Here is a 23724-nt window from a genome sequence, read left to right on the forward strand (position 1 = left end):
TCCACCAGATCAGAGGCAGTAGAGATTGCTGTCCTCCCTGAGCATTTGAAATGTAACGAATACTTTGAGTGTTAGGGAAAACGTATGGGAGTAAAAAGTACATATATTTTTCAGGAATGTAGTGGAGTAAAACAAAAAAAAATTGAAATAGTAAAGTAAAGTACAGATACCCCAAAAAACGACTTAAGTGGTACTTTAAAGTATTTTTACTTAAGTACTTTACACCATTGTCTGTGTGTGTGTGTATGAGCGTGCGTGCATGTGTGTCTGTCTGTTTGTGTGTGCACTTCTGTTTGTGTTTGAGCGTGTGTGTGCAGTGCATGCACTCGCATTTGTGTGTGGGCTGAGCTGGACCGATGGTATGTGTGAGAGTGAAATAGCTGACTTCCAAAGAGGTTGTGCATGTGTGTGTGTGTGCACTTGGGTAAGCCAGATCTCTGGTGCTTCTCTCCAGAGTGCTAAAGTAGGCCAACCCAATCTATCTCAGGGAAGAGCAGAAGAGCTGTTGTTGTGTTTTCTTTTGACAGTAGAGGTGATAACGTCCCTCGTTATGCAAATGAGCATCCCATTATTTAAGCTCAGTGCAATGCAGAGAGCTGTCAGAGCCTTTCGTATTAAAAACCCTCCATCTACCTTGCTTTTTTTCTCCCCCTTTCCTTCTTCTCTTTTCTCTCCTTTCTGAACCAGATTTCCAGCACCTGGCAGCATGAGCCCGGATACATTGATGTGGAAGACAACACCGCTTCACCAAAAGACATGTCAGTCTTTCTCGCTCTCTCTCTCCCTCTCTACTGCTCACACACACACACACGCATGCACACACGCACACACACACACACACACACACACACACACACACACACACACACACACACACACACACACACACACACACGCACACGCACTTCCCTCCCCCCATCTTTCCTTTCCTGTTTGATCTCCCTCTAACCTGAATCCATGTGTTTATTAAGTGACATAAAGCACAAGAAAGCCCCTCCAAACCCCCACTGCTGTATATTTGACCCTTCACTTGAGCGGAAACACAAGTCTTCCCTGTAACACTCCAATCTGATCTTGCTTTATGAGCACAAGTGAGAATTATCCGCAGTATTGGAGAGCACAGGTTCAAAACACCTGTTCTTCTGTATGCCACTGGTGTGGCCATCTCTCCTGAGAGGTGGAGTGAAGGGTAATCAAGCCAGTTAGATATAGCCCATAGCCTGATGGCTCCTAATGGTCTCCAGGTTGACAGTTTCTCAGGTTTCACATGTTCATTCCAACATGGCGATCAAGCTTGTTCCCCTTGATTCGATTAGCGTAATAAAAAAAATCCATAAAAATCTGTCTGTTTAAGGTAGAGACTTCTCGTTTTTGCATGGCTTGCGGCTAAATCCACCCAATTCATCAATGTCAGCGGTGTTTGTCAGACCAGGAGACATCCCGAAAATTGGTCTTGTCACAAAAACATCTGCAGAGTCCAAACGGTTCGTGCTAGAAACTACGAACCCACTATGGAAAGCTGAGACTCTCATGAACACGATGGTGTTCTCTGTTTTGCTCTACGACCCCCACAAGTGTCACAGGACTTTTCTGAAGTCGGTCCAACAGATGTGCCAACTTCTACCTGTAGAGTCGAACGGTTTGAGCTAAAAACTTATATGAAAGCTGAGACTCTCACGAACACGTTGGCTGTTTTGCTCTACGGCACCCACAAGCTTCACAAGACTTGTCTAAAGGTAACCCGTTATGGGGCTGAAAAATCAATGGAAGTGAGTGAACGGGGTAGTTCCACATCAAAGGTATACACATCATTCCATGGTTAAATTATTATAAAAACATTTCCTGAGCTTTCTTATATTTTGTTGATCTCTCTCTCTCTCTCTCTCTCTCTCTCTCTCTCTCTCTCTCTCTCTCTCTCTCTCTCTCTCTCTCTCTCTCTCTAATGATCCCATTAACGCCTCAACAAAGGCGTGCTCTTCTTTCGCACCCTTGTGACAAAACCGTACTCATGTGATGATGGTTTGGAGCACCACTGCGAATGACACGGACATGGAACACTGGAAACAAGACCACTGACTGCATAAGCAACCATAGGAAACAACGGCACTAAAGATAATAACATAACAAATCAGACAGTGGTTCATTCTTCCGAAACACTTTCTATGGTTACACTGAACAGATCTTAAGAAGTCTTCACAGTAAAAACAACAAAGTGCTTTCAGGAAGATGAAAGTGTCATCAGACAAACTAACACTAGAGCCTAACAGTGGTGCTCAACACTCCACAGACACAGACACAACAACTACAGTACATGTACAACAACATATAAATCCCCCAGTCAGGCCAGCATACCTCAATCAGAACCTGACAGTGTCTTGAACATTTCATCTGTGCTTTGACTCCAGCAACCAACGCGGCTGATGTGAGGTACGACTGCTTAGCCCCACGCCGGTGATCCCCCTTCCTCCCTTTTCCTTCCCCTCCCCCCTCCCTCAAACACGAGATCCCCCCCCAGCTCCTTAACGCTCCCTCAACCCTCAACCCCCTTCCCCACACACCTGCTACCACCCCATTTGAGTGCAAGGCAACTCAGTCCTCCCTGAGATCGCCCACTGCCTCCCCAACATCAGCTCACTCTCTCTCTCCCTCCCTCCTACCTCCTCCAGGCCTGGTGAGGGAGGGATGGCTGGCGACAGTAATCACCCACCACCCTGACAGATTACCACAGAGCAGCTCAATCCAATTTACCTCTCTGATGGCGTCCCACCATGAGACGCTGCGGCCAGAACGAGAGAGAAAGAGAGAAAGAGAGAGAAAGAGAAAGAGAGAGAGCAATCCACCCCAACAAGGTAGAACTAAACTCAGCAAAAAAAGGAACGTCCTCTCACTGTCAACTGCATTTATTTTCAGAAAACTTAACATGTGTAAATATTTGCGTGAACATAACAAGATTCAACAACTGAGACATAAACTGAACAAGTTCCACAGACATGTGACTAACAGAAATAGAATAATGTGTCCCTGAACAAAGGGGGGGGGGGGGGTCAAAATCAAAAGAAACAGTCAGTCTCTGGTGTGGCCACCAGCTGCATTACTGCAGTGCATCTCCTCCTCATTGACTGCACCAGATTTGCCAGTTCTTGCTGTGAGATGTTAACCCAATCTTCCACCAAGGCACCTGCAAGTTCCCGGACATTTCTGGGGGGAATGGCCCTAGCCCTCACCCTCCAATCCAACAAGTCCCAGATGTGCTCAATGGGATTGAGATCCGGGCTCTTCGCTGGCCATGGCAGAACACTGAAATTCCTGTCTAGCAGGAAATCACACACAGAACGAGCAGTATGGCTGGTGGCATTGTCATGCTGGAGGGTCATGTCAGGATAAGCCTGCAGGAAAGGTACCACATGAGGGAGGAGGATGTCTTCCCTGTAATGCACAGCGTTGAGATTGCCTGCAATGACAACAAGCTCAGTGCGATGATGCTATGACACACCGCCCCAGACCACGACGGACCTTCCACCTCCAAATCGATGCCGTTCCAGAGTACAGGCCTGGGTGTAAGGCTTATTCCTTTGACGATAAATGCGAATCCGACCATCATCCCTGGTGAGACAAAACCGCGACTCGTCAGTGAAGAGCACTTTTTGCCAGTCCTGTCTGGTCCAGCAACGCTGGGTTTGTGCCCATAGGCGACGTTGTTGCCTGTGATGTCTGGTGAGGACCTGCCTTACAACAGTAAGGCAACTACAAGCCCTCAGCACAGCCTCTCTCAGCCTATTGCGGACAGTCTGAGCACTGATGGCGGGATTGTGCGTTCCTGGTTTAACTCAGGCAGTTATGGTTGCCTTCCTGTACCTGTCCCGCAGGTGTGATGTTCAGATCTACCGATCCTGTGCAGGTGTTGTTACACGTGGTCTGCAACTGCGAGGACAATCAGCTGTCCGTCCTGTCTCCCTGTAGCGCTGTCTTAGGTGTCTCACAGTACGGACATTGTAATTTATTGCCCTGGCCACATCTGCAGTCCTCATGCGTCCTTGAAGCAGGCCTAAGGCACGTTCACGCAGATGAGCAGGGACCCTGGGCATCTTTCTTTTGGTGTTTTTCAGAGTCAATAGAAAGGCCTCTTTAGTGTCCTACGTTTTCATAAGTGTGACCTTAATTGCCTACCGTCTGTAAGCTGTTAGTGTTTTAACGACTGTTCCACAGGTTCATTAATTGTTTATGATTCATTGAACAAGCATGGGAAAGAGTGTCAAAACCCTTTACAATGAAGATCTGTGAAGTTATTTGGATTTTTACGAATTCTCTTTGAAAGACACGGTCCTGAAAAAGGGACGTTTCCTTTTTTTGCTGAGTTTATTGGCCATTTATGCACTCAAAGAGGACTCCACAGAAGAACAAGACTGACACTTTTGAGGGCAGAGTGAAAAGAGAGGAAGAGAGAAGACTTACAAGACTAACACGTTTTCTACGCCACACTAAGCCAATTCACTAATCCAAAACCAAACCATATTGGGAGAGGACAGAGCAGACAAAATAAAGAGATGAGGAAGGAGAGACCGAAGGATTTCTTTTCTCTCTCTCCTTTACAAAGTGAGACGGATGGCATGTTCGCATCCCAACACAACTGGGGGAGGGCCAGTGTGGGTAAATGCTAAAGTCATTGTGGACATTGGGAAAGAAATGATGGGCTGAGGGAGCGAGAGAGCAGGATAAAGAATGGTGGCCATACCTATACAGAATAGTCTGGACTCAAAGTAGCAGAGCCTAGAGAGAGCTGACAGAGGGAAAAAGAGAGAGGAGAGAAAACGAGAGAAAAGCAGAAAGAGGGATCTATGAACAGGCACCAGACCTCTCAGGGGGGAGGGGAAGAGCTCTAACCACAACCCTCCCATCTGTTAGGCAGACGGAGGGAGAGAGAAAGGGAGGGAGAGAGGGAGATTCAGCACATAGATCTAATGAACACTAATTAACACTCTTTCTGTTTTCTCCAACTCTCTCTCTCTCTTTCAGAAGTGGAGCTGGGAGGGTGATGGGAACACATACACTCAGTACACCATGAGGCTTGATTCTAGGTCGCTTCACTCCCAAGTGTTTAGTCACCAAAAACCAATATACAGCACGTCGGCAGCGTTTCTTCTCGCCTTAATAGACACTGTATCCACTGAGTGTGCAAAACAGTAAGAACACCTGCTCTTTCCATGACATAGACTGACCAGGTGAATCCAGGTGAAAGCTATGATCCCTTATTGATGTCACTTGTTAAATCCACTTCAATCAGTGTAGATGAAGGGGAGGAGCCGTGTGTATCAAGAATGGTCCACCACCCAAAGGACATCCAGCCAAGTTGACACAACTGTGGGATAACATTGGAATCAACATGGGCCAGCATCCCTGTGAAGTGTGTGTGTGTGTGTGGGGGGGAGGGGGGTTGCAACTCAATAATAGGTAGGGTATTCTTCATGTTCTGTCGTAGAGGACTGCACCAGAGTTAATCAAAGAGTGAAGAGAAAAAATAGGAACACATTATCTAGGCTGGTCCTCAGCTCTAATTCCTGGTGCAAATCAAGGCTTTTGGGAGAGGGAGGAAAGAAAAAAAGAAAGAGAGAGAGAGAAAGAGATGTCGAGAACATATACTGAATGATGAGGGACAACAACTCTGAAACCCAGGTCCTCTTCATGAAGAACACATTCACCAACATATGCTGACATTTGATATTTTTCAACCGTACTCGAGGTAGGCCTATGTTGCTGAGAATTGGAGAAATACATTTATCATGACAGGATTGGTGGTGCTTTTCCTAGAACCCCACCTCGGCGGCGAAGCCGCTCTCTCCCCATAGCACATCTGATACACATTTGGTAATAGCATGTGTATTGAAAAAAACGCCAGTATCCTCTATCCTCATAGGAAATTAGGTTGTGAGGATTTGAAATAACATATTACACTGCAGTAAGTAAACCTTTTAGGAGGTCTATGCTACATTAAATAAACCCTCTCTCTTTTAAAATAAACTCCCATTTCCTTGAAGAGGAGGGAAAAAACTGCTTTAATACAGTTTCCGAACAATCTGAATATGAGTACACACACACACATACTCTCTTGGCTCCGTTTCGCTTAAGAATCCCTGTCATATATCTTCTCTTAATCCCCCCCAAAAAACACAAAAAAATGTCATACTGTACGCAGGGCTAGTGTTTAGAGTTGTGTACTGTTTGTAGAGGTGCAGCTGTTTATCTGTGTGTTGCCTGGGTGTGGGAGGGAGAGGGGAGACAGTGGCCAGGGGACTGTGTATTGCCTCTCTCATTGTGTCTCTAATGTCATTACAGGCAGTGACTCCTCTGTGTGGCACATCAACCAGCGCAGCGCTCTCCGTCTGTCAGGCCCAGATAGGCACGGTGACGAATGGCTATCAATTCCTCTCCCTCCCTCCACGTCCCCATGTCCTTTAGGAACATACAGGAGAGAATGACCTAAACCTGGGCTGTCGCCCATGCGTAGGTGGGCCTCTGTGCTGGTGGTGAATCACACCAAATATTAGGGCTAATTTAACGCGTTAGCAGCTAAAGAGATTAGCAGAATGTACATCTGGGATTAGCTTGATAGCAGTGTATCATGGTGTAATGTGTTCAAGCGTTCTTCCAATTCAGACGCTGTGTAGATTGTATGTGTGTGTGTGTGTGTGTGTGTGTGTGTGTGTGTGTGTGTGTGTGTGTGTGTGTGTGTGTGTGTGTGTGTGTGTGTGTGTGTGTGTGTGTTACATGCCTCTTTCTATTTACTCATGTTACAGTTGGATCATTAGCAAACAGAGATGTTTTTGAGGAGAGAGAACTGTCAATTGTTAAAGGTGCAATATGCAGAAATCGCTCTGCCATTTCCTGGTTGCAAAAATTTGAATAGCTTGCCTAATTTCAGTTTATGTGACAAAACAAGCACTTATAGTGTAGAGAGTCATTGTACCATCTAAACCGCGATGAAATATGTTTTCCATTACCAAATATATTGTATTTTCAGCTGTTTGAAGCTGGTGTACAAAACCAAAAGTAAAAGATGCAAAAACAAAACTTAGAAATAGAAATAGCTCACATAGAAGAGATCTACCACTTCTTAGACTTGCTTTCAATGAGAATGACAGATCTATAACTCACATTTCTATGTGAATTTGGTCAGGTCGCCCAACAAGTTAAATATTGCAGCTTTAAGGAGAGAAGGGAGGCAAGTTGCCTCTTCATTTTCAGAAAGTCTATTCTATCTGACATTGATTCGATTAGCTGGTGAACTGGATCTAGGCGTATCATTAAAGACTAACGTCATATTATACCTCAATTCAACAGCCCTGTATCCACTCTAAACCCACCCCGAACCCCAAACCCCGAACCCAAACACTCGCCTCATGGCACACCCCAACCCACCATTAGACCCTCTACCCCCTGTTCACTCCCCCTACCCCACCCCAGTCGCCCCCAGGACCTCAGTGGACAGAAAGGCAGGAAACACACACGCAGCACACTCAGCGGAAGGATGTGACATCAGCAGCCACAGACAATTAAAGGTGTAAAGGTGCTTCCTTCCCTGAACTCCTTGCGCTTCCCTAGCCCTCCGCCGGAGAGAAAGAGATGTCCGAGTCTTCTGCCCACCTCAACCAGTCAGCGTCTTACCCTTGGGAAGACCATTGGGAAGACCATCAGAGGTTCCCTCCATGTCCCATGTCATGAAACAAGGCACTTCTGTGGCAAGAAGACTTCTGGAAGAAATCTCTCCAGCTTTTAGCCATCAAGAGAAGAAAAAAATCACCACAACCGCACTGCCCGCCATCAGATCTGGATTTCCTCATGATGCAACAGGACACATTGTTGTGATTGTGAAACCTAAACCGAGAGGACTAAAGCCCTTTTTTTCTGCTATATAAAAGTTCTCTCAAAAACACCCGTTAAGCCTTCTCTAAATATCCTTTAGAAAAAACAGGATGGAAAAAAGAGCAAACTAAAGGCTTTATAAGCGATCGTGTGACATTATAGATGAAGTGCATATTTGTGTGGCAGTGTTGGGTGAATAGAGGCCTTTTGAGTTACTACGCTAGATTAAACCCTTATAGGAGAGAGGAGCATTTGTATTTGTGCATTACAGAGCATCCTTTCAGCACCTCAACTGCAATTGCTTTCCTCCACAAAAACTGCATCGAGTGGAAATTGGTTTTACAGCTCCAAACAGTACCCTGCCCGCCCACGATGAGTTTTGAGTAGAAAAAAACTGAAGCCTTCAAATTGCTTTAAATAGAAAACAAAACATATATGAGGAGGTTGATGATGTGTCTCTAGCTTGTTTCTGATGTGTAATGGACAAAAAGTCCGTTTTTCAGTCAGACAATATTTATATACTTTTATTAACACACAATAAGAAAGTGGCATATGCAAGTAATTAAATTCAAATGACAGAGGCTTGGTTATTGACTTACCTAAAAAAGCTACAAGATGTCTATGGTGAAACCTCATCCAATCAATGAATCTCTGCATTTCCAACTAGCATTCTGTTGCCATGCATTTTTATTAGACCAATGGAAATCCATTCAGCACACAGTGGTCTCGTCTTTCATCTCTGTGTGCTTTGAGAGAAAAAGAAAACCTTTTTAACTCCTCTCAACTCCTCTCTCAGTGGAGAGGCTGTGAGGTAACAGGGGCTTTTAAGTCCAGTGCTGATTACTACAGTATTGTGTTCTGACCTGGTAGAAGCAGGGGGGAGAGGAGGAGGAGACAGAGGGAAACAGGGTCCGAATGGCAGACAGGTAGCCATCTGTCAGAGCCAAAATGGAGACAGGTGAGAGCTGTCTTTCCATAGCCCATTGCTGACTCCCCCAAGGACGAGGGGACTTGACACAATGCGTCAACCCCCTTTGAAAGCAGGCCAATAGCTGTAAAACTGCAGCTGCTTCATGGAAGCAGCGAGTGAGAGGGAGAGCTGCCGGACAGCTGAATACTGCTCCCTGTCGCCTGCCTGCTTGCCTGCCTGCCTGTTGGCTTTTGCTGCATCAGCGGCCATCAGGACTAGCGACGTGACTTGGGGACAGTAGCTACAGTTCATGCATGCAATAGCTGATATGATTATCATGGATTGAGCGGATGATTAAAACCACAATCAAAGCAGTCACAATACCTCAATGGACAATATGGCGGGTTTAGAGGCCAATGATATTATTTGGAAGGGCATTACGCAATAATGTAATGTTGTGAATGATAAAGTGTTCATGTAGAAGCTGGTTCTCTGGGTGCTGTGGCAGATTATTGGATGAACAGTAGCTACTCATCAGAGGGAAGTAAGTGGGCAGACTGGCGAATCTGACACACCAATGTCCGTGTGCCACAGTGGACCAAAGTGCAGCAGCGGAGAGCAGAAAAAACAGAAGTAGAGGTAACCATGATTTGGGAACGCCCCAGAAAGGCTCTGATGAATCACTGCTGTGGTGTGAGCATTTAGTTTTTCCATGGCATGAGTAAAGATGAAGAGGGCGATGGAGTGAGTAAAACAATCCTTGCCACACTGAAAAGACATCAGGGTCCAGGGGCCTCATTTATCAACCCGTGCGTCTAATTCAATTCTGGCGTATGCGTAGATTCAAGGGTTTGCGTGTGCCACAAATGATTGGGATTTATCAAACTGTTGCATGCAACATATACACACGTTTTCATGAAACAAATCTGAGCCATATCTGTGCGCTTGTGAACTAGTGCTACAACCTTGCTCGGAAAACGCCCTCCGTTCATCTTTTATGGTAACAAAAATGGCCTCATTTGCTGTATGATTTTAGATATTAGAATAGGGCCATTACAGTTTCTGGATAAACGGTAGCCTAATATTTGTTGTGTAGCGGGAATAAACCAGTCATGTCAGAAACGGAGAGACATGCATGTCCTGTAATATGATTATGATTTAGGCCTATATAAAGAAGTTCAATAAATATATTAGGCGACATGCTGCTATGCGATCTTCTTTCCATTGGCAAATGCATCTGATTTATCATTAAGTCTACATTTGAATGTTTTCATTAGCCTACCATTATTATAATTCCAGTGCATCAAAAAACTCAATTTCCCCCAAAAGCTTGCAATACAGTTGATCAACCAATAGAAATTGGTCATATGCATGGTCTGAAATTTGTGTGGAGATACGCACACCTTCCCAGTTAAAAATGTATAAATACTAACCCTAGCGGGAAAACTGCAGCACGCAAGGTATAATCTTTTTTATACCTTTGATAAATGAGACTCCAGGTGGGGGATGATGGCAGGAGGATGAAGGTGTACAAGAGTGAGGTGGTAGTGGTGGTGCAATGGTTAGGGACATGAAAGCGATTGCATTTGTGGTGGAGAAAGCAACCATTGTTCAACGCTGAATCACATTGCTTTAGTTTCAGCTGATCACCGCAGCTTCTCCTTCTTCCTCTCTCGCTCTCCACCTGTCTCTCTCTCACGTTGTTTTCCCCACAGTCTGTGCAGTACGTTCACCTCAAGCATACACATCTGTGAGGGGTAATGTTTTTCAGTAAGTGTCCAACCACTGCCTAACATCACATGGTGCTACGTAGGTCTATAGGCCACAGGTGCAACCACCATTTAGACACAGACTGCTGGACTGGAACATAAAAAAAAACAAAAAAACACAGACTCTCGTTTCTCACACACACACACACACACACACACACACACACACACACACACACACACACACACACACACACACACACACACACACACACACACACACACACACACACACACACACACACACACACACACACTATCCCTACAGTCACAAAAGATTTTTGACTTGCTTCAACTCAAAGATGCTGATGAAGTAAACCAACACCATTTATGAAACTATGTTATCGTACTAAGACAGAGAAAGGAGAAGGGAAAACAAGCCGTAAAGAATAAAAGCATTTCCCTTCAATAACTACTACCCCACCCCCATGATAACAGCCCACGGCCATGTCACTAAGAACAAACAAATCACTGACATATTCCCCCAATTATGTTCTCCGCCAAGGATGACAATGTCTGTTGATATAGTTAACAATGTTCAGCAGCTCGGGGTGGGGGTTGGGGTTGGGGTTAGGGCGGAGGGATAGGGGGTGGGGCCCGCTTTGTCTCCTTTTCAAACGCTGCAAACTTCCGTGACGTCTCGTGGCGGTGGCGTCTTCTAACACAAGACAACGTGGTTAGACGACGATGATCCGCTGATGATTCCAACGCACTTTCTTTCTCTCTTTTTTGCTAATTCTAAATTAGCCTAATTCAAAGCTTTGTTCGTTTAGAAATCTCTGATGACAATTTGTTTCACTCTACCCTACAGCAGTGGCTGTGAAGAAGAGAATAAAATGTGATCTTCTGACAGCAATTATTAAATGCTCCCTCCTGGCCCCAATTAGAGACACAAGCTAAAGCTAACATGGCTAACACTCCTGCTCGGGTGCCAGCTTATTTTCTATTCACTTTTCACCACCTTCTTTTAGCACTTTCTGTCTTGTATGCGGTATTGTGTTATCGTGTACAGTAATCTATTTTGCATACTCCATTATGGGACTGACTTGCCAAAGTTGCTTCCTTTTTCTTCCCCCTCTGTTCGCCATGGCCAATCCAGAAAGACAGACACAGAGAAAAATATGGGGAAGTTGAGGGATATATTTTATATATATATATATATTGGGATCCATCAGCACACAAAAGTTGCATCATGAGCTGACTTGGTGTCTATACTAAGTTCTATATGCAAGTGTTAATAGACAATAGACCTACTAGCAGCGTCTATGAGGAAACACTAAAACAAGTCATAGGTGCTACTGAAGTGTGACCTCTCTATAACCTCTTCTCTGCTCTAGTGTTCACACATACAGTACCAGTCAAAAGTTTAGACACACCAACTCATTCAAGGGTTTTTCTTTATTTTTACTATTTTCTACATTGTAGAATAATAGTGAAGACATCAAAACTATGAAATAACACAAGGAATCACGTAGCGACAAAAAAAGTGTTAACTTATCCTCTACAGCAAAGGTAACTCTGGGTCTTCCTTTCCTGTGGCGGTCCTCATGAGAGCCAGTTTCATCATAGTGCTTGATGGTTTTTGCGACTGCACTTGAAGAAACTTTCAAAGTTCTTGAAATGTTCCGTATTGACTGACCTTCATGTCCTGAGCTGTTCTTGCCATAATATATAGGGCTATCTTCTGTATACCAATCCTACCATGTCACAACACAACTGATTGGCTCAAACCCATTAAGAAGGAAAGAAATTCCACAAATTAACTGTTAACAAGGCACACCTGTTAATTGAAATGCATTCCAGGGGGACTACCTCATGAAGCTGGTTGAGAGAATGCCAAGAGTGCGCAAAGCTGTCATCAAGGCAAAGGGTGGCTACTTTGAAGAATAAAAAATATATTTTGATTTGTTTAACACTTTTTTGGTTACTACACTATCCCATATGTGTTATTTCATAGGCTTGATGTCTTCACTATTATTCTACAATGTAGAAAATAGTAAAAATAAAGAAAAACCCTTGAATGAGTAGATATGTCCAAACTTTTGACTGGTACTGTATGTTGGTTGTGCTATGAAAGGGGATGGGGTGTTTGGAGGCAACGACGTAGGCACGGATTGGATCGGAGACTCTGACTCTGGAGTGTGTGTGTGTGTGTGTGCACGTGTGAATGTGTGTGTGTGCAATTGGGTAGGGGTTTCGGGTATACTAGGTCAAGTCAGCCTTAAAAAAAACTGGCATGGCAACCCTTCACATCAGGCTCCCATGGTAACATTTAGGCCACTAGAAGCTAAATGCTGAGTATATCTACCAGAATAGGCAGGCTAGACTGCTACTGTAAATGGTCCAGGATATTTTTACCAGCCTCCTAAATGTACAGAGCCTTGAGCCAAAAAGCTTCCTCTCTGTGACTTCGGATCGAGGCTTGATGATTACCTGTTGCTTGTCTTGTATTGCATTAGCCTGAATTCGGTATAAATACGTCAACCATTCCTTTGCAAGAGTAATGTGGTATTATTTTAACACACTTTGCTCAAAGTCCAGCAATGATGAACAACAATGCTTTGCATTCCTATTTGTGTAACATTACAATGGTATTGTGTATCTCTCTCTAACAGTCTGGCTGATCTAAAGCGAGAGCCACAGCCTTGTACCGAGACTGTGCACAGCGTGGAGGTAATTTGCAAAGAAGTAGAAGGTTGCACACTTCAACAAGGATGTCCTTCATAAATTCAACCTTCAGTTTTTTTTTTTAAGTCCCTGTGCTCCATAAGGAAACCGAGTAACCTAGATCGCAGAGTGGAGACAGAGAGAGAGTCGAGCAGAGAGAGAGGAAGAGGGAAGAGAGTCGAGCAGAGAGAGAGAGAGAGAGAGTCGAGCAGAGAGAGGAAGAGGGTAGAGAGTCGAGCAGAGAGAGAGGAAGAGGGTAGAGAATCGAGCAGAGAGAGAGAGAGCTCTGAAAAAATACTGGTTCTGATACCCCACGACTCTGATCCCTTGTTCCCTCCCTGGCTTATCAGAAAATATGTGATCCAGTCTGCTAGCATGATGTCACAGTTCCTCTTATTTTTTCTGCCTACCGCAAGCTGATTGGGTTGATTATTGGCCAGCATTGTTGCCCTGTTGACGTTGCACATCATTAAACTGCGAATGTTCCAGTTAGTGTCTGTTTAAACAAGACTGGTGTAATGTTTCCGGGTAGTATCTCTGTAACACACACACACACACACACAGAGTTTGAATGTCCCCACATCAGTAATTTAGGTTGTACTACAACATATTGATTCAGTTCAGAGTTGGCCAGAATATAGAGTAAAACATACAGAGAAACATATACGAAATGGACACTTTTAGCTGATCTAATTGAATGAGTATGTGTTTAAGTATATTTAACTCTCCCCACAATCATATCAATTACATCATAAACAGGGTGGATCGAGCCCTGAATGGTGATTGGCTGAAAGCCGTGGTATATCAGACCGTATACCATGGGTATGACAAAACATTTATTTTTACTGTTCTAATTACCTTGGTAGCCAGTTTATAATAGCGATAAGGCACCTTGAGGGTTTATGGTATATAGCCAATATACCATGCCTAAGGGCTGTATTCAGGCACTCCGCGTTACGTTGTGCATTAGAACAGCCCTTAGCCTTGGTATATTGACCAAACACCACACCCCCTCGAGCGTTATTGATTAAGTATATCAATGGTATATCAATAGAGTTTGAAAGAAAAGCTTAATCCATGCCCAGTAGCTGAGCTGCAGCCTGCTCCTACAGCCCTCTAAGCAACAGTGGTGTGTGTCTGTGATGGAGGGAGGGTAAAGTTTGTGTTGAGTGCGGAGGGCGGGCGGGCAGGCGGCGTACCTACAGATCATACTTTGTTAGTGGAGCTGAATGAGGCTGGGAGGCGGCCTCTCCAAGCCCAGACCCATGCCAGAGCCAGGCCAAGCCTCTCATTAGACGGCGGCTGGGTGCCGCGCTCCTGTTTGGAGTGGTTAGGGGGACCAGCGAGGGGCTGGCAGCTCCACCGTACTCCACTCCCCGCACCATCACAACCCGACCTCATCAAAGACAGAGCTCGTAATTTGTCACAGAAAGCAGCGAATTAACATATGTTAGGGGAGGAGGGAGGACAAGAAGAAGAAGGGACGAGAGGAAAGCAAGTGAAAAATGATAGCGTATGATTAAAGAGCCCGCACAGCTGCACAAAATCAAAAAGGCAAAAAGAGGTTTGAAAGAGACCTCAGCCCGGGTGATCTGATAAAGCTTACTGCTACTTAACCCCTGCTAGAGAGGAGGAGGAGGAAGAGAGAGAGAGAGAAAGAGAGAGAAAATGAAAAGAGACAAACAAATATTAAATTACTGCCGCATGGCTACACGTCTTGGCAGAGACACTCGTCTCCTCTCTGTACGTGACTATAGCAAAGGCCACTGTATCACACAAAGATGGCCCCTCTTGCCAAAAACCCTACTGCCGCTTTGGCCAAGCCCTATTTTTAGCCCACAGCGCGCCATGAGAAAATCTGTCAAGGTACCCCCCCTCCTTTTCGCCTCACCAAGTGATACTGTATATGCTGTGCCATGTAGCAAGGGAATTTTTAGTTAACTCTTGCTCTCAACATACAAGCGATTTTCTTTCTCTTTTAATTTCCCCACCAGAAACTTCCATACAACTTCTTTCACATTATATCCACCTTGCTTTCATCTCCTCGGTTCTTGAGCTAGGTTTCTTTCTGTGTGTGTCGTTGTTGTAGGAGTAGCGTGTGATGTGAAGATGTGTGATATTTTGCCTTGTTGTTGGATACCGTGGCAGGCTGAATGCATTAGCACAGCACAGTGAGGCTTTGCTCTGTTCTCTCCCCCTCTCCCTCTCTTGTCTCACTGTCGCCGCGCTAGCCCTGTTTCTGTAGCATGTGATCAGAATTGGTGACAGAGAAGTTTGGTCTTTCTCTGACGTTCCGCTGACGATCTGTAGATTCAAATCGTATCAAACTAAAAAGGAAACATTTAATAGTGCTTTCAGAAACGTTCATTCATGTATTTTGACTGTTGTTCTGATCCTAATTTCCATCTGCACTGAATGAAAACTGTTTCTTGAGACCAGAGATAAAAAGAGTGCCTAGAGAGGCATATATAAATCATGTCTGTGTTTTTTCACCTCTGCAGTCTTATCCTTGCCATCAACATTTATTTGTTTCTTATTTGGGAAGTGAATAGCTAGCTGAGTAGGGGGGATTTGGTTCACAAGGCTCAGCTCTGGTCCGACTGTACAGTACAGTGAAGAACCTGGATGCTTAGCTGGAGTTCCCCCCTCAAATCCCTCAGCTCGGAGCACAGCTGCACCGTTCACATAACCTCGCCCCCCCCCACCCTCGGATAATGATAGCAGAGCACGTCCCTTTCGCTAACCAACGGCTTTTTCCACTTCACACACTCACACTGGTGGGCACATATCTCTCTCTCTCACTCTCTCCCTCTCCTTCTCTATCTCCGTTCCCTCCCTTAATTTTCTCATAGTTTTGAGGTTTTTTTTCTCCAGCCTGAGAAAAATTTCCAGGCCACATGACCTCAAGAATGGGCTGAGAATGATGAAGGACCCTCCTCCCCCTCTTCTCCCCCTGACCCACCCAGTCCAGTAAGCGACCTGTCCCAGGGCTGTGTGTGTGTGTGTTTGTAGGGGGGAAAGGCAACTCTGGGCCCCTGCCGCTTCTGCTGCGCATTATCCCAAATAAACAACTCATTACATGTGTACTTAACCGAGGGGAGCTAGCGAGCATCGGAAGCTAATCCCTGTTATCGTTCCCAGCGTTTCTCTTCCGATTAGACTAGAGGGAAGAGGAGCCCAGGAAGGTAGGCAGCTCAACGGTAGAGGAGGAGGAGGAGGAGAAGGAAAAATATGGAGGAAGGGGAGGAGGGGAGTCAGAAAAGGATTATGAATTTACTTCCGGCAAAAATTATCAAGAGCTTTTCCTTCTTACTCTTTCTCTCTTCCCGCCTCTCCCTCTTTCTCTCTCTTCCTATCTCCCTGTGGAGTTTTGCTCTTCCTTGTTTTCGACCATCTGAGAAGTGGGTCATCGACAGGCTGCATGGCATCATTTTGAAGAACATTAAAAAAAAACGGTCTGTTCTCTGAGAATAATCATTGCCCCATTATCATATTAAGCTGTCAAAAGCACATTAATAACAGTCAGTACTATTCCCTTCAGAAAAGAAAACACTGGTCTATTACTTTATTATAACTAGTGAGGCTTGCCAGCCCTGGCACTCTCTCTCTCCCTTCTATCTCTCTCTCTTTCTCTCTCTCTCTCTCCCTCCTTTCTCTCTCTCCTTCGCGCCCTCTCTCTCCATCCCTCCCTCTAGCTCTTCACAAGGATGCCCTAGTTAATATAATAATGGGCCCACCATTAAGAGGACCACAGTGCACAGTGCTGCTCATTTAGAAAGAGAACAATAACCGGAGGTAAGATGCCAAAGGCAGGGATGGAATGTGTAATGGAATTACTCGCATTGTGTGTGTGTTGTCTATCTAGCTCTCTACCCTCCCTCAGAACTGAGTTAATTACTCAGAGGAAGCCAATTCGCTCCTCTATAAAATACGTCCTGTGGATGCCTTTTGCAGCCGGGACAGGGTGAAGCCCAGGCCCCTCTCTCTGCAGCCAAGGGAGGGGTTCAAGGCCTCTTTCTCTGGATCCTAGGGAGGTTAAGATGGGTGCGTGAGGGTAGGACCTCGGACCTCCAGGGATAACTGAGAGGCAGCAGGAAAAACCAACAGAACTAGTATTTATCCACTCAGCTCAGATCACTCAACATCATTAATTCAAATTATGCGAGGGTACATGCAGCCCTGCTCTTACTTCCACCTCGACTGCTGCATAACCAAACTGAACCTCACCAGCAGTTAACAGAAGCGTGATAAATATTAATCAAATCAATTCAAAGATTGATTCCATGCGTGTCCTATATATGGGAGGAATTTCAATAAATGTAAAATCATTTAAAAACGCCCCACTACATTTGAGACCTGATCCCCCAATGACTGAGTGCAGTGTGAAAACAACTATTTCTAAAGGGAGGCAAAGAGTGTCTGTGAAATGAAATTAACATGACAGGTCTGCATATAGACGGCAAAGAACAGTCAGGACATCGCGCCTCCAGTTTACACACACAGACGCAGTGGGTGTCAGAAAAGACTGCTCCAGCGCAACCCATTTTACACTCCTCTCACAACACCACCCTCACAGCCCAATACTGTCATCACTGCTGATAGTCTCAACAATCAGAGAGACATGCAATTATCACCAATTCACTAGCCTCATTTTCCAAAATGTCACCTTATTCGACCACACTCAAATCTACACTCTAAGACGACAACAGCAACGTCTTCTACTGTAGAGGAATTTCTCATTGGCTTGACTTTTCTCACACCCTCTATGTGAGTCCTATCCTGTTTGGTAGTCCCCCAGGGGGCTGAACTGGAGTAGCCCAGCGAAAGAGCACTGTAATGGGGAGGGATGTGACGTAGAAGCCCTCAGAGGGCCTGTGGAGGAGGGCGACCAGCACGGTAGGTATCCCCCCACACTTCCTCAACTATTTATAAACCATGAGCCCAGCACAGTGCCAAAAAAAAGACCGGGGCCATTTTTATCCCAAACAATACCGCTCACTCACACACACAAAAAACATAAACATGCTGTATAGAAAGATAGATAGGTACAACGATGCCAAAATCAAGAGAACCCGACCCAAACTGTTAGACCATTAAACAAAGCGATACACTCCCCAGACAAAAGTCAATAACAAGGCAGGGCTATTGCTGTAGGGAGCACTACTTAGGAAGTGTGAGCTGGGTGCCAGTATTCTCCTTAGTGGAGCCTGGGTGTCACTGCAGCTCTGTTCCTATACAAACACTCATTGCTCTTCACCTCCTGCCCTCCCTCTTCAACCCTCTTTCCTCATCCCCTGTTTTATTGTCTGAGCTGACACACAGATACACAAAGGCACCGTTATCTATCCTGTTGCCTAGTCATTTTACCCCTACCTATATATACACATAGCTACTTCAATGACCTCGTACACCTGCACATTGACTCCCTGTATATAGCCATGTTATTTTGAATCTTTATCTTTAACTCTGCATTGTTGGAAAAGGACCCGTAAGTAAGTATTTCCTTGTTAGTCTACACCTGTTGCTTACGAAGCGTGTCACAAATAAAATTTGATACACACACACACACACACACGAGTTATTTGCTTTTCCACTGGGCTGGTCCACAGTGGCAGCCAGGTGAAAGCATCCATCAGCAGAGCCCAGAGGGAGGTTGGTGTTGAGCACAAGGCCCCACTCTGCCCAGCAAAGCTTGAAGTGAAGCGCCAGGCTGAAGTTTCAAACAAAGTGCCCCTCATTCATTATACATGAAACGCCGCACTGCAAATCTCCTTTCCCGCAACTCTCTCTTTCCATCCATCTTTTCTGGTCTCTCCTTCTTTCCTTGTCTCCTTTCTTTCGCCGTCACTTTCTCACTTTCTCCAGACATTGCATCTACAAAGTGTGAATAAAACGAATGACATCACGAGCTGCACTTTGGAAGAGCCACTGTAGGAAAAGTCGATATATCAAAGCAAACAGCGAGCTGGACAGAAAAGCCTTAAAAAGTGAATAGATATAGAGAGAGACACAGAGGGAGAGGGAGAGAGAGAGAGAGAGAGAGAGAGAGAGAGAGAGAGAGATACTGTATTTATATAAGTCATTTTCCCTGTCCGTTCCTACCCCTCCATTCCAGGCGGTGACACCTACACATGTTACTCTGTAGACTTGCACAGGAAAGATACACAATTTCATATGATGGAGCACACTTATCCTAAATGCATATTTCAGTGGCACAAATTCCTATTTGGCACTATGAAAACTACCTGAAATTTAGCTGATAAAGTAGCTTTATTAAATGTAAACTAAAGCTTCTAAACATATTGTTGAATTCAAGAATTATTACCGTAGTATAGAAAATAATAAAATAAAACGTGTTTCATTTAATAAAGAAAATGAAAAACATTATTAATGTACCTTATAGCATTCTGGAATATTGACTTGCTGAAATTCTCATTTCACTCTGAACCAAATTAGTTTCTGAAGATGTACCTTTCTGCGTGGCACAGCTCAATAAGTTATATTTACCTGTTATTATTAATATGTTGTGAAGTTTTTAAATTTTTTCGAATGCAACAAAAATCTACCAAAAAAACCTGGAAACATCCTAAACGACATCAGACAATCAAAGCGTTAAACTCCTTTTAAAAATGGAAACACATTGCCAATTGTTTAGAACATGGCAGTAGAAAGGGTACATTCTTCAAGACGGACAGTGTTGTCTAACATTGAGCAATACAAATAGACTGCCTTCACAGCTATATAACACCCAGATGAAGTCAGCTTTAGGAACGTGTCTGTCTCTCTCTTTTATTCTCTCCCCCTCTCAGTCTCTCTGCGTCTCTCCCTCTCTGTTCCTTTTTTCACCCCGGCACTGAGTGTTCGAGACAGCCCTGTACGAAACATTCTTTCAAGGCCGGGCCCTGGTCTGGGAATGGCACAGATGACAGTGGAAAGCAACAGTGTTGTGGACTTTGGCAGGACACTGCCTGGGTAAAGCTGTGTGCTCTGCAGAACAGAGGACTCCAACTGAGTACTTCCTGCTTAGAGATGTAGTGGTTACGGAGCTGTGGCTTGGGGACATAAAATAACCTGGAGCATTAAAAAAATGCACACTTGATAATCAGCTTGGATCCAATATTATTAACATTTATATATCAGTCAACGATTACAAATCAACTATTATAACAACATCTATTTTTTTTGTAACTGCACAAGGTGCATATAAGGACCTACGCCTCTGGCTCCATTGTGAACACTGAATCTTCAAAAAAATACCCATTAGTGAGCTGTGAAGCATTGCGGCAGGCAGAAAGCAGTGGCGGCAGGCAGGCAGCATTGGTGGCAGCGGTGGGCTTTCAGATGGATGTTAGAGTATGTGAGGCAGGGCACAGAGGAACCTCTGTGTGTCTTACCAGACCATGTTTCAGAGTGACTCGGCTATATTGCAGGGGTGACAAAGATAAACTACAGCCACTGGAAAATATATGTGCACTTTTTTTAACCCCTCCTCTTTTTTTCTTGTCATTGGGTGAATTCCAACAGCATGCCACACCAAAGGGGGAGGTGGGACTTGCGTCTGAACAGTGAGGGAGAAGTCGTCCCTCGCTACGCTACACCACACCATGGCAGAGACACAGGTCAGCCACTGTGTTTTATCATGGAACATGCCTTCCATCTCAGAGTTTATGTGCACCAAGAGCAAACAACTCACCCCTCTGACCCACCCCAAAAAAAGGTTTTGGAGTTAATTCCAGTTTTATTTCACACCACGTCTAGGGCAGGTAAAATAGACCCTTCCAGATACAGGCAGGCTATATTTGTTTTTTGGGGAGACTAGCTACCCACGTACAGTATGAGGTGTCTGGATTTCGTCTGCAATAAGTCAGCTATTAAAAGAATATGTACCACAGGGAATCTTTTATTGAAAGTAAACATATAAAATTGAAATAAAACGTGAAGTCTTTAATGCCTTATGTCTGGCTTTTCTAATTCCTGAAGACTACATTTTACTGACACATTTACATATATGAATACAGTAAAAGCCATTCATATCTACTCTAAACGAATACCACCCAGGCTCATAATATAATTGTCAAACTTACTGGATGCATCGCGTACTGTTTAAAATAAATTCCCTATCCTTCTCTAAATGTTTCTCTCCCTCTTATCACATCCAGTCCTACTTTCTCTGTTGTCTTCTTTCCTCCTCTCTCAATCCAAATATTCAAGGGTGGAGGTCTATATGGTGAGCTCCATATGTGGGTGTTTAAGGTGTATCTTAGCCTGGCCTGTATGCAGTTAAAAGCTAGAGCTGGTGACATGATTAGTGTACGTGGTCAGTAGCGCTAAGGTCTGTCCATCCTGGTCCTGTCCTGCCCAGACCACCCAGCAAGCAGCTGCCATGATGACCAGGCCTGACAGGAAACAGGAAGAAGCAGGCCGGAAGTCCTGTTAATCTAGTCTAGTTGACCGTTTGGATCCCAACACAACATCTCTCTCACACGTTATGAGATGAATCTACTGACATATTTCTGCCCAACGGACAGAAACACTTATTCTTTCTCTCTCCTACACGCTCTTCAACCGTGTCAATCTCTTTACCTTTTAAATTCTGTCTCCTTACTTTCTCTTCACAACTGTTTGTTTTTCCTCAGTTTATCTTTCCATCCCTCACAATGACACTTTCTTCTATACCATTCCATCTTTCCAGACATCAATTCCTCCATGTGAAAATGAAAGAAAACAGAAATACATACATTTTTATTTAAATGTGTACCAACAGACACAAAAAACGTAGACAAACAAACACACACACACACACATACACAAAGACTTGCACACAAAAGGAACACCAAACACAAAGCACAGCACAGCTAGAATTGTACTTTATGCTGAAATATTCTAAAATGTGTTTTACAATACAATTAAACATCAAAGCATGAGCTATTCCTCTGTGATCTTTAACACCCTAGTGAACAAACCCCACACACCCTCTTCCACTTACAGTGCTGAGGAAAAGTTGCTGAACGTCATGGCTAATTACTAGATAGAGACAGAGGACTGCATTGTTATGTGAACCAGGACACACTCATATCTGCATTCAAATACATCATAAACCATTCAAGGACTACATTATTTTCTTGTGCTTATTTCTTAACTTTATTAGTAATTGCATCTTAATAAAGATACTGAGACAATGCTTGTAAAAAAACACAAACGCTGGGGAAAATATGTCTAACACGTACAGCAGTTAGGAAAATAAAAGTGAGTTCTGCACTAAATTACTAAATAAACAGATGCTGAGGTCGGCTCGGATACTTTTCATGAGCTATAAAAACGGTGCAAAAAGGGAAAAGAGAACAATATTCCTTCCATACCTAGCTATAGAGGGAACACCTGCCGTAAAATAAACACGGGCTCATACTGAACCCCGGCGAGTTACCCGGCGAGTCCTGTGTACTGTACGATTGAGTTCCTAGGTGTATGAGCGTTACATTTAGAGTGGAAAAAGAACCCACAAATACAAAGTCATTTGTGAGAATATGATGTAAACTTTAATGTGCCCTCCACATCTGAAATAGAATTGCTTCATATATCACTCACTTCTTTAAGCCTAAGGGTTTAAAGATTACTTCAGTATCTACCACCAGATCTTGCAAACCGGCAATCTGCAAATGAAAGTGTTTTACTGATGTTTAACTGAGCAAACTCGGCAAACCCCTTCCAAAACATTTGCAACTATTGCAACAAAAAGAAATACAACTTTAAAGTACGGCAATACGGGCTATTAAACTTTTTTTTTAAATGTAAACGCATGTGATGTTTCTATTTATAAAAACGTTTTCATAGATTAACTTTTTCCTTCGTTAGCATGGTAGCCTATTTTGAACCATGCCTTACCAATGTCGAGACCATTCCCTTCAAACCTAAGCGACCAAATTTAGCAGTCCTTTTAGAGTTTATGGAGCATGCTAGTGTACTCCTTAAATTAAGCACTCTTTGACAGATTCCCTTATTTCACTGAATGCCAACAGAGAGCTGAACTCTCTCAGGTCATGCTGTTGAATATCAACCGGTAAATCTTCTCTTTATTGATAAATTACTACTACAAAGCAAAATTCTAACTACACTGGCCACTCATAGGAGGCTGAAGCTACTTTTTGGGATTATTGCAAAAGCATTGATCCTGGCTCAAAAGGTGTCCCTTCACTTGGATAAAGCTTTAATGAGGCCCTGGTGTACGGCAACGTGCCCCGACAATTGGCTCAATGCGCTGGCCAATCAGAGTGACACGTGACCCCCTAATACCTCTTATTGAGAAGGGTAAGAGCGTGTTGTCACTGTTGGTTTTGTGAATCGGCAGCCAAAATCCCCAATGATTTGTTAGGAAGGACAGGTCTGAGAAGAGTAAGAAAAACAAAGCAACGCCGGGGAGAGAGCGAGAAAGAGAGAGAGAGAGAGAGAGAGAGAGTATGTGTGTGTCTCTGAGATTACAGAGCTTGGCTGAGAGAGTCCTCTGTGTGTAATCGTGTGTCCACA

General features: G+C 44.2%; 1 protein-coding gene across 8 annotated transcripts in view; it reads right to left on the reverse strand.

The window, feature by feature from the left end:
- Nucleotides 1–23724, reverse strand: part of mef2cb (myocyte enhancer factor 2cb) — a 96945-nt gene that overhangs the window by 60554 nt on the left and 12667 nt on the right. Inside the window, exon 1 of one of the 8 annotated variants that reach the window (XM_029762183.1) lies at nucleotides 8457–8625. The exons of the other annotated variants lie outside the window; for them this stretch is intronic. The gene's annotated coding sequence lies outside the window, so the exon portion shown is untranslated. Of the gene's footprint in view, nucleotides 1–8456; nucleotides 8626–23724 lie in introns of those variants that run through there. 8 annotated transcript variants of the gene reach the window in all.

The sequence above is a fragment of the Salmo trutta genome, chromosome 9 (genome assembly GCF_901001165.1).
Source record: "Salmo trutta chromosome 9, fSalTru1.1, whole genome shotgun sequence".
NCBI lineage: Eukaryota > Metazoa > Chordata > Actinopteri > Salmoniformes > Salmonidae > Salmo > Salmo trutta.